Below are 10852 nucleotides of genomic sequence, written 5' to 3' on the forward strand. Positions count from 1 at the left end.
GAGGCAGGAGAATTGCTTGAACCCAGGAGGTGGAGTTGCAGTGAGCCGAGATTGCGCCACTGCACTCCAGCCTGGGCAACAGAGCAAGACTCTATCTAAAACAATTTTTTTAAAAAATACATAATTAAAGGAAAACAACAACCAAAAACTGAAATTCTATCTTCTTACTCTTTGCCCACCCTCTAGAACAGTATCTCCTACACTTTGGTTTGAGGACCATACATATCAGAATCACTTGAACCCTTCCTTGCCTTAACTTTTAATGAATCAGAATTCAAGCATGGGGGTGGGAGACTGGAAATCTGTATTTTAAAAATGAGCCCCAGGTAATTCTCATGTCCAGGAAAGTTTAAGAACTGCTGTTATAGAAGAACGTAAGGAGAAAACAAAAATATACAAGGGATTTAAAAATAGTATGTAAATTAAGTAATCAGTGCTACAAACATCATAAACTGTAACAGTTGTCACTGCCCCTAAATTGCTATTTAAATTATGTTATAGTATCCTCTGTTCTTGTTCAATTTTCTACTTAGTGCTTTAGGGAGTTGCAATTCCAAATTTTAGTCTTCAGTCATCTAACCACCCAAATTTCTCATTAATCCCAACTCAAAATGTGCAATTTAGGTAAAAACTCTTGTTCACCAGGTCCTTCGCTTCCCCCTGCTGCCCCACCCTTAATGTTCTATTACTTTCTTGGTACTGTTTTCCCCATCTCTTAAGAGTGTTATTCCTACTTTTCTCTGCACAGCCTTGTCTTTCTACCTCCTTTAAAACATAATCCAAAACTCATCTTTTCCACTAAGTGCTAAACACCACCTAAGCTAGATTCTTGCCAAATTCCCTTCAGCACTTGAAGATCTTCCTCCTAACAGCCATATTTATTTTACTGAAATTAGACATCTCATCCTAATGACAAATTAACCCCATCTCTTGCTTAGAAAGTAGAACCTTTGGGGGAGAACTGAAAAGACTACAGCCTCTTCTCTCAAGCTGTTTTCATTTTTCCCTCTTTAAGTTGCTCTAAGGGGCTGGAGAGGTAAACAGGCAAAGAGGGAAAGACGCAAGGTGCTAGTTGCTTGGGGATGCTCTGGAATAGACACACAAAAAAGTGAAAGCCTGTAATGCCCACATTTTGGGAGGCCAAGGCGGGCAGATGGGAAGGTCAAGAGATTGAGACGATCTGGCCAACGTGGTGAAACCCCGTCTCTACTAAATATACAAAAATTAGCTGGGCGTGGTGGTGCATGCCTGTAGTCCCCACTACTTGGGAGGCTGAGGCAGGAGAATCGCTTGAACCCGGGAGGTGGAGGTTGCAGTGAGCTGAGATGGTGCCACTGCATTCCCGCCTGGCGACAGAGCAAGACTCCGTCTCAAAAAAAAAAAAAAAAAAAAGACTTCAGGATTCAGTATCTGTTCAGACCACTTCACAGCCCAAAGAAGCAAACAGGGATTCCAAAAAGAAATTCTAGCTGAGGGATAAGGAAGTGCATTTGTGCATTTGTCTAAGAATCCTGTACTGTTCTGGATGGCTAGCCAGGATACTGAAGGGAGGAAGAAAGATCCCAATTGGCACAGTGTTTCAAGGACACACAAACATTTCTGGCTTTCTGGCAGCAAATATTTTTCTGTATTTTTTGTAAGGCTAGGTAGCAGAGTTTGGGGTGGCAATGGGTAACAGGTTAATATTATGAAATGTCTACACTCTTGAACTAAGTACCAGTAATGGCAGTTACTTTTTGTTCTGAACACATTATCATTTAGGTATTATGGGCATTACTCATCTATTTTCAACTACAAAGTATATGCCTTCAAATTCATATCTATAAACCTGACTACGCTCCTGATCCAGACCCATATTTCCAACTGACATTGTGGTATAATTACTTACCTAAAAAGCATTATCACTTACCTGAAATTAAACTCAGTATTCTCTCTCTCCCAAACTTGCATATATTATTCTATTGCCAAGGCAGGAACCTTATACTCATACACAACTTCTATCACCTTCTAACATTAACAAAATCTGGAGGACTCAAACTTTTAAATATCTCTGAAATCAGCAGTGCTCTTGTTTCCAACCCCACTACAAATTCCTTAATTCAGACCATCCTGAACTACAGCAGAGCCTTAAATGTCATCCTTGACTGTCATCCATCTACCACAAGCCAAAGAGAATTGCTTCATTCACTCACCTTGCCCATGTGTATTACAGACAGTCCCTCACTTACAATTTGGTTCAACTCACAACCATTCTGTTTTCCATTTTCAGTACAGTATTCATTAAATTATATAAGATATTCAACACTTTATTATAAAATAGGCTTTGTGTTAGATTATATTGCCCAACTATAGGCTAATGTAAGTGCTCTGAGCACATTTAAGGTAGGACAGGCTAAGCTATGGTGTTTGGTAGGTTAGGCATATTAAATGCATTTCTGACCTAGTGATATTTTCAACTTAGGATGAGTTTATCAGGACTAACCGCATTGTAAGTTGAGGAGCATTTGTATTTGCTCAGTAATTATCTGGTAATGGGTCCAGTCTTTTCTCCTCCAGAATATTCTCTTTATTACTGCTATGATCAATTTTCTAAAACACAAAACTGTTCGTGTCACTTCCCATCTATAAAACTAAATAAAAATCCAAACTCCTAGTATGGCTACATACAAAACCCTTCACAATTTGTTCCCCTCCTGCCTCGGTCCGAGTCTGATTTCCTAATTTTCTTTTGCACTAATTTAGAAAAATCAAATAGCATCTTCCTCCTTAAACACTGCAAGCTCCGCCTCCCGGGCTGACGCCATTCTCCTGGAGACTGTAGCTGGGACTACAGGCGCCCGCCACCTCGCCCAGCTAGTTTTTTGTATTTTTAGTAGAGATGGGGTTTCACCGTGTTAGCCAGGATGGTCTCGATCTCCTGATCTCGTGATCCGCCCGTCTCGGCCTCCCAAAGTGCTGGGATTACAGGCTTGAGCCACCGCGCCCAGCCGCTTATTTCATTTTTATGAGCGCTCTTATACTATTTACAATCATTAGCTAAACCTATACAGAAGTAATGAGTGAAGAAACAATCAGACAACACACCAATTCTCAATTAACTTATTTTCATAGCCTTATTAACATGGCCAATATAGACTAAATGAAAAGTGATTAAAATGTTTCAACTATCTCCTGAGCTTCCACTTTACAGTAAATTGATGTTAAAATTCTTCCGTTATAGATGTAATACCTACCTTTTGATTGACAGGCACAAAGAGAACTATAATTCAACTTTCTCCACATTTGTCCTTTTCCTCTCATCTTTAACACCTCCCTTCCCCACTTCTCCTCCTCTACCTTCTGTGCTAGTCCTGCCACCTACATTTTCACTGCATCCTCTTTATCCACTCTGCAAAAGGAACATCAGTATTCCTCTATCCTCATTTGTACAGCATTTAAAATCTGTAAAGCATTTTTATATACACTTACTCACTTGATCCTTACAATCTTACTTTTTGAGATTCCAAAATCAAAGGCTGCCCTTGGTACTTTCTTATATTTTATCTCAATTTTGAGGAAACTGCAGTTCAAACAAGTTCAGTGACTCATCTAATATACTGCTGTTCCCTCTGCCTGCAACTCCACAACCCCTCTTCACTGGCTGATCTCTCAAGACACAGTTCAAGCTTTCCTCTACCTCCAGTGCAAAAAGAATGTTATGCTTATTTCCATGCCATCCTAATGTTTTTCACATCACTACTTTATACCACTAGAACAATCCAGGTCTCTGGACTCCTATTCTGGTGACTTTTCTATTAAACAATATTTTCCTTGTTAATTAATGTTCCTTTTATTAATGTAACCATTCAGCATTTTATAAAGTCAAGGGGAGAAATGTCAGGGGTCACCAGAGGTGACTAAAACTGTACACCAAGACATTCCTAGCTTTCCTTAAAAATCAAGAATTTAAGGAATGTCTCTAAATCCTCTCAAAGTATTTAGACACCATCCTTGTGGTAAAATGACATCCAAAGCCGACCATAGCAAACAGTAAAAGAGCACTTCACAAACCCTAAATTAAATTATTACAAGTTTTAAGTGCTGCCTCCTCATATCCTGGGAAATGTCTACGATTAACAACCAAAAGACTAGCACATTAGTCCCAACTCTACCACACATGGGCTGACGGGAAAGTCACTTAACCGTCCCGTGTCAAACTTGCTCTTCTATAAAATGGGATAATGCCACCCACCTTTCTGAACTAAGAGAATTAAACGAAAGAACGGTCATAATAAATCACTTAGCCTGGAACATAATAAACAGTCAAAATATGATAACCCCTTTATTATTTTTATATAACATCATTTTTATTTTCAGAACCACGCCCAACATGTTTAACATATCCTTGGACTTTCTGGCCCAGCAACAACCACAATAAATGCCTTCAAGGAAGTCTTCTACATAACTTCTGGATCCCCTTCCTGGGTCACAATTCAGGTCCTGTAAATATAATTTGGAATATCTTCCCCTAAATGCATTATCTTGTTCTGTGCCACATGAGAACTCATCAGAGGATATCCCTGTAGCTTCTCCTTGCTGGCTTGGCTTTTAACTACCTGGAACGCACATGGAGTCAGCTGCAAATCTGGCAACTGTCACTGCCAGTCCATCTTTTAAATCATTTACAAAAATGTTAAATAAAACTCATCCTAGTACTGATCACCTAAAGGATAATGGGGTTGGACTGCTGTTCTCATGTAAATAGCCAATGTCAAAAACTAAATAATTAGATAAATGAGCTCCCCTTTGGCCATATGCATATTTTAACCGTAAGAAAGTGCTTGAGCTTCTCCTTAAAAGATTGTATTTAACATTCAGTGGGTTTATCCTTTAGCTTTAAGTACATTTCAGACGCTTTCCTGTCTGGTAATCTGTAGGAAAAAACAAACTCAGTTTCTTCACACTGTCCTTCAAACAATCAACACAGAAGACTTGTGTGACCTCAAAACATATGTGTAGGGATTTCTCTCTACCAAAAAGCAAGCAATCAATTCTAAAGCAACTGCCAACTGGGTGTCCTCTAATTCAAACCCATTCTGACACCAGCTACACCTAGTGAGAGCGGGAGACTGCACAGGTTGAGGACTCAGTCCCAAAAGAATGAGCCCTACTTCTGATGCCAATCCCAAGCTCCATTATTTTACCTGTGCTTCTGACCAACCGGCTATAAACTGGGTTTCCTACAACCCTCTCGTTGAGTTTGATTAATTTGCTAGAGCAGCTCACAGAACTCAGGGAAACACTGTAAAGTAAGTAATAGTGTTTTACAACACTTTTGCTGGTTATTACAAAGGGTATTTTAAGGATACAAATAAACTGCCAGAAGTAGTGATAAATACAGCAAGGTCTGGAGTGCAGGAGCTTCTATCCCCATGGGGCTGGAGTGGGCCATCCTCCCAGCACATGGATGGGTTCTTGTTCATCTTCCTGGAAGCCCCCACAGGTTTTGCCCTCTCTTCTCCCCAGTGGTTGGGAGGTGGAGTTGAAAGTGCCAACCCTCAGAGCCTAAGGCTGATTTCCCTGGAGGATCAACACCTCCAACCAGTGTTTACCCAGGGACTTTCCAAAAATAGCCTCATTAACACATGCTCAGGTGTGTCTGAAAGGGCTTGTTGTAAATAACAAAAGACTATCTTTCACCTTTATTGCTCAGAAGCGGTTTCAGGGCTGCTTCAGGAACCAAGGATAAGAGGCCAACTGCTTTAACAAAAGATATTCTTATTGCTCTAGTGCTTAGGAAATAACGAGGCTTACAGGAGCTGTGTTGAGCCAGGAACCACAGCCGAAAAGCAAACTGTATACAGTAGATAATAATATTACATCCTGATGCAAAGGCGTGCCAACCTGTGGGATTCAGGATTTACACTAGGGTTAAGTTCCTACAAAATCCAGTTTACCTCAACACTTTTCTCTATCCAACCTCCAATTCTTACCCTAACTCCCCTTCCTCCAACTACCTACCATATACACAGGTCTAACCTGCAGTTCCCATATCATTTCCATTCCATCATTCTAGTTTTCATCGTTCCATTTTCCCTATAACTATTATTTAAATAAGCTTCCACCCTTTTAAATTGCTTGAAATACTTCTAACTCAAGGACACTGCTCAGAATAGGAAGACTGGACACTGTTCCTGTTTATAGTCATCTTCAAATAAAATAAGGAAGTCAATTTAAAGACAATCCCAGAGCACACAAGCCCATTTCAAATATAATTTTTAAAAAATTATCTTCATTACTGCTTCCTCTTACCAGCTTTGATAAAAAGATTACTGTATGAAAGTTCATCAAAGTAAGTTAAATTTAATTTTGGTGTTAAGCAGCATATGAACCTGTGAAAATATATTCTTGCTATATTATATTTCATAATACTGTATGGTCTCTCTGAAATCATTCCCTACAATTTTTCACCTACATGTAAAGGCAGGCAACTAATTCTCAGGTCACTAAGATGCAAATTTATCCAATATTAACATGAGTCAACAATCCAGCCTAATTACCCTTTCAAGATTACTTCTGCCCTAACCAGATTCAAAAGCCCTCCTTCTCCCCTCCCCTTCAAAGTAGGATAGCTGGCTAACTCAGATGAAGAATTTGTTAAGATGGACAAGGCAAATAATTCATATTTTCCCTCTTTCATTCTCTTAACAACTGCACTGAAGCTAAGAAAGTGATTTGTACAGTCTACACCTACTCAGTTCACATACCCATGAATTTTAAATATGAATAACAGCCCATTCACAATGGTATAATTATCTTTAAATGTATAAAGAAAACTCCAACCTAATGAAAAAATGAGCAATGGTTGGTTATATTTTAACATGACATGTCTTCTAAAACCATATTTAACTAATTTATTCACATGATTAGATTATGTAATAGACTTGAAGAAAGTACCTATGAAATTCCTAAAAGTATGTCATGAATGCAATAAACGTCCAATAAATTGTGGTAACTTCATAATCCTTATTATAAGCGTTAACCAAAAGATTATTAGAAATTGGTCACCCTTCACACACTAAAATTCTGTATCAGTGAAAACAAATAAATAACTGTGGAAACTTGTGATGGCTACATGTGACTTTCTTAGCCCTGCTAGCATCACTTTGGACTGAAGAGTTGGCCCAGGTATTTATCAACTGAAGTACCACCAAAAGCATGCCTGCCTGAGATCTAAAACAATAGCAAGACTACTACTAGTACAGTAACAATGCTTTTGAGCTATAGCTTGTTTCTAATTTTAATCCCTCACCTGTGAAATAGACTCACTTCAATGAAACTCTAAAAATAAGAGCAATTAAAAGACATTATGTGAGATACATTTAAAAAATAATGAAAATTAATGTTAAAACATAGTCATTAAAAAAGAGCTCTTGCAAAACAGATAAGAAGTTACATATTGTGACAGAAGGCAAAGATGCTGTAAGGAAAGACCACAAAGATGCATGAGAATCAAAGTTAAAAGGACTACAGATGGAAGAAGGGCTGTTACAAAAGCAACAGAAAAACCTGAGAAGGCAGAACCATTGAACACCAAGAGAAATTCACTATTCTTTAGGTGATACACCATTAACAAAGATTCTGAGATAACTTATGACTCAAACTATCACCGTTAAAAACATTTGCTAAAACACATGGTCATGACACTAATTGGACCTGGGTTACAGCAAATTAAAAAGAACCATATGTTATAAAATTGGAGTCACACAAATTTTATCACTAAAATCTCAGCTTAATGAATGAAGTCATCAAAATATTTGCTTAATAGAAAACAGGGTTCAATGATTTTCCCATGGTTCCACTGGCAGAGAAGAGCTGCGATCAATAATTAATAATTCTTGACTTATAATTCCTGACCTCCTCACCTAAGCGTACCCCGCAGGTCTCTAGTACTCTAGTACTGTATTTTCACTAGAATACCTGCAATTCAATTATTAATATTTTTGTTCTAGAATAATGAAACTGCAACAAAGATCTCCCAATAACATTCAGAAACACTAACACATTCACTCTAATTTGATATGCAGACCTAATTAAAGGTCCAAGGTAAGCAGAGGAGAGCAATACCAAACCTCAGAGCATCATCTGCACAAGCACCCCATTACCAAAGACTATGATTTGATTGTGCATTTTTCCAGGAATTTTTGTAACTTGAAAGTGCACGTACAGCAAGGAAAAAAATGGGCACACAACTGCCTAATTACACTTAACAAACCACAGAGAATAATGTCTAATATTTGCTGTACCCTTTCTCTGTAGTAGGTAGGCACAGTTAAACCTCACCACTATGCTGTGAGGTAGGTACTTTTAACACTCTCCCTCACAAATGAGTAAACTCAGGTACACAGCGGTTAAATCACTTGCCTGAGATCATGTGAAGGGGCTGGGATACAGACCGTGTCTTTCTGTATTACAACTATGATAGGAATGACGTATTCATAATGATCATGTAATTCTACTCTCTTTTTAAAGGTACTAAACCCATTTTAACAAAACCCCCACACTAACTGAATATTATAATAATTTTCATATAATTTACTTTCAAAATATAAAAGCCTTTTGAATTTTGAAAATCTTTTAAGCAATTAATTTTTAGCATAAAAATTATAGAATGCTAAACTACTCTAAGACATTCATTGAATATTTTCATCTAAATGACAGTTTGTCTCTTTCCAATGACAGGGAACTATCAGCACTAACACTAACAATGCAGTGTATTGTTTTAAACTTTTAAATAAAAGCTCACCCAGTTTTACATAATGTCACGGATAAAAGCAGTCAACTCAAACTTCTTCATCCTTAGAAGGGAACAGTGTCACAAATAATCCAAAAACCATTAATAGTTGGCACAAGAATACTTTGGAAATAAACAATGTGAAAGTGTTCAGTAGAAAAATCTCTGTGCTGGAGTCCATAGACCTGCCCACCAATCCTGGCCCCACCACTAAATAGCAATTTAATCCCTTCAACTGCTCTGGGCCTTGGTTTCCTAATCTGCAAAACATCATCTCCAATGCTACCCTTCCAGCTCTAGAAGAAATGTGACTCATACACATACATCTTTTTTCCAAGCCTCCCATTCTCATTCTGTTCAGTTATTACTACAACTTCACAGCCAGTAAGTGTTATTTTTCCTTAGTTCCACAAAAGGAGAAAACAGCCCAGTCTAACTAAACAAAGGTGATAGGGGAAAGCTTTCCTGACCACTGGTTTGCCATAGATGATTCTCAAGGTGAATAATGTAGAAGCTATTATAATGTTAAAAGATGTTAGGTTTCAATATTTTAGGCTACTGTTTTGCATGCCAGTACATTCTCCCTGAGGACAAATAGTAAAATTCAAGGACAATAGGGAGAAAATACATATAATTATCCACTAGTTATTCAAGAACTTAGCAGGTGCCAACTGAAACTATTAACACCTTTTTGCAGAAATGTTTTCTCTGATGGATAAAAGGGCCAAAATATGATCTACAAATTTTTCCAAAAGATGTTCAAGAACTAACCAGCTTTCATTTTGTAAACCGTAAAGTACTCTGCAAATGTAAAAAATTACTAACATACATAAAATTAAGAAAATATTCGTAAGATTAAAGATCTCTTCTCAGTGAAATGAAGAACCGCCACGGACAGCAACAGAGGTGCACTCTGGGGACCACCACTGCCTAAACCCGGTGTGCATTTTCTATGTTCCCAACCCACTCTCAAGAGTGCTATATGAATGAAAAATTATTAAAATTAAACTAAACAACTGACATTAAGATTACCAATTGTTAGGAAACTCAACCTGATTTTAGTATTGCTTAATAGAGTTGCTAGCTTACCACCTCCTTCCCAGTCAACACAAGTTAAAATATTTTAAAACTTCTATAGAATCCGTAGTTCAATTTTGCATGATCTTGTAGAGAAACGAAAGTAAGGAAAAGAAAGAATGTGATTACTTATTAGTCTTCTAGAATAACAGTCAGTAGTACATAATAGCACAATCCATTCTAAATGTTAAATAGGGAAGAAGCCACCACTATGGATAGAGAGGTTGCTACAAGAATTTCAAGGTGTAGTTATGAGAATTTCCAGAAAAACTTATAACTGATAGAATACCATCAAACATACACATACATTTTTCAATAAAAGATAATTGACAAAGTCCAGCAGCCAGGCACCCTTTAGTTGGAATGCCACAAGAAACGGTCAAAATTTCCTTGTGACTCCAAACCCTCAAGCCTTTCAAAGTTCAGAATCAAACCAAGATGTACTTACACTGTTTTTTAGCATCCTTCTTTAAATGCAATTCCCTCTCCACAGAGTCACTTCGCTTCTCCTACTCGGATGCCCAAACCCCACATCAAAGACTCTTAGGAGCCCAAGCAGTTGCAGAGGGGTCTTCCAGCTCCCGCCTCCGCATCCCTTACCCACCTAGGTTAGTTAAACCTCTCGGGGCACTCAATTCATTTCCCACATCTATACTCCTCGGTTCCCTTCCTCATCCCCCAGAGGATCTTTTCTCCTCGACCTTGAAGACCCCCAGATCGGGCTCTTGGAGCCCCAGGTGACTTGGTCGGTGCTCCCTTGCCTTCAGCCTGCGTAACTGCTTCAGTCTCCAGTGGCCTCCCCGCGACCCCCCACGACCCCGATCACGAATGCCCTCCTACTGGCCCCGGACGACTCCCTTCCCCTTAGGTACCCCACGTTCCTCCAACCAGAAAAACAATTCCACAGAAATGCATCGAGAGCCTACTAAGCGCAAGCTCCCACTCTGCGCGGCATGGTCTGCACGGGGCTCGCGGCCCGGGCTCGCCGTCCTTTTCCCGGCC

At 38.8% G+C, this 10852-nt stretch overlaps 1 protein-coding gene across 3 annotated transcripts in view; it reads right to left on the reverse strand.

Annotated features, from left to right (window-relative positions):
• SOCS5 (suppressor of cytokine signaling 5) overlaps nt 1–10852 on the reverse strand; it is a 64754-nt gene that overhangs the window by 53166 nt on the left and 736 nt on the right. The window lies entirely within an intron of this gene.

Source organism: Colobus angolensis, unplaced genomic scaffold (genome assembly GCF_000951035.1).
Source record: "Colobus angolensis palliatus isolate OR3802 unplaced genomic scaffold, Cang.pa_1.0 Scaffold15, whole genome shotgun sequence".
NCBI lineage: Eukaryota > Metazoa > Chordata > Mammalia > Primates > Cercopithecidae > Colobus > Colobus angolensis.